Source organism: Psammomys obesus, unplaced genomic scaffold (genome assembly GCF_907164565.1).
Source record: "Psammomys obesus unplaced genomic scaffold, mPsaObe1.curated_primary_1811, whole genome shotgun sequence".
Taxonomy (NCBI): domain Eukaryota; kingdom Metazoa; phylum Chordata; class Mammalia; order Rodentia; family Muridae; genus Psammomys; species Psammomys obesus.
The window spans coordinates 53,746-54,991 of NW_026596158.1; the positions used below are offsets into that span (position 1 = coordinate 53,746).

The window sequence follows — 1,246 nt, forward strand, 5'->3', positions numbered from 1 at the left end:
GGAGGAGCTGGGCCTTATATAAGGCCTCCTGGACAGGGTGGCAAAACAGGGCTTAAATCCAGAAACACAGAACAGAAGAGCTCAAAATAGGACTCGGTCCAGTAGTGAATCCACACCGCTCCCTCCCATTAATTCTTTGGCCAACGCCCCATAACCCCACCTTCTCCTCAAACCAGGGCCAGAGTTGAGAAGTCTTTGCTCTATTCCAAAGCAAATAGAAAGTGTCCACATGGAGGAGATTTAAGGTCAGCCTTCAAGCCAAGAGGCCCCAGTCAAGTGACGGAGGGTTCTCGAGGTGTGGCCCCCACTCACCCCACCAGCCAGCTGGCTGAGATCCCAGGGTCTACAGGAAAGGTATGACAGATGGTAGGAGGGGTTTGAACTGAAGGAAGCAGGAAAGGGGGCAGGGCAGGGGAGGAGCGTGGAAAAGGACAATTTAAGAGCAACACCCCCTCCCCACACACACCAGCATACACAGGGGTTCTGGGACATTGCTACAGAACACTGGGACACAGGTAAGGGGTGGTCCCCTAGGGAGGGCACTGACTCCAGATCTGAGACGCTTTCCTGGGACCTGCATATGTCTACCATGCCCTCCGTTCTCCCTTAGTCTCTGTAAGAAGCTGAACTCTCTCCACCTCCGTCCACCTCTCCCTCCTTTATTCTCTCCTCCTCCTCCTCTTCTTCTTCTTTTTAACTTGACAAACAGCAATGTCATGTGTACCACTTTAATATATGTCTTTTAAGATCCTTTTGCAGTGTCTACCTCAGGGTGGTTTCAAGTTTGGTTCTTTTTTGGTTGGTTGGTTGGTTTGGTTTGATTTGGGTTAGGTTGGGGTTTTTGTTGTTGTTTTGGTTTGGTTTGGTTTGGTTTGGTTTGGTTTGGTTTAGTTTGATTTGGTTTCTTTGCTGTTGCTTGGTTTGATTTGAGCTGGTTTGTTTGGGGCTCTGCTGTTGGTTTCATTTGAAGGGGCTGTTTTGTTTTGTTTTTGAAAAGGCACTGTTTTGATGTATAGCCCTTGTCTGGCTGGAAATCCACTATGGAGATCAGGCTAACCTCAACTATTTAATGATTTCCTGCCTTCCTGGTGCTAGATTTAATCTCTGATAATGGTGTGTGCCTGTAATCCTGTGTGGCATGAATCTGAAGCCAGCATGGGCTACAGAGTGAAACCCTGTCCTAATAGAACATCATTCTATAGGTCTTTCTAATCCTCTCTCCTCCTCTCTTTCTCCCTCTCTCTCT

At 47.9% G+C, this 1,246-nt stretch overlaps 1 protein-coding gene across 2 annotated transcripts in view; it reads left to right on the forward strand.

The window, feature by feature from the left end:
- Positions 1-262: 262 nt before the first annotated feature.
- Positions 263-1,246, forward strand: part of LOC129667316 (cytochrome P450 2F2) — an 11,994-nt gene continuing 11,010 nt past the window's right edge. The window contains exon 1 of one of the 2 annotated variants that reach the window (XM_055594903.1): positions 263-354. The gene's annotated coding sequence lies outside the window, so the exon portion shown is untranslated. Of the gene's footprint in view, positions 355-421; positions 516-1,246 lie in introns of those variants that run through there. The other variant, XM_055594902.1, reaches the window with a different exon arrangement.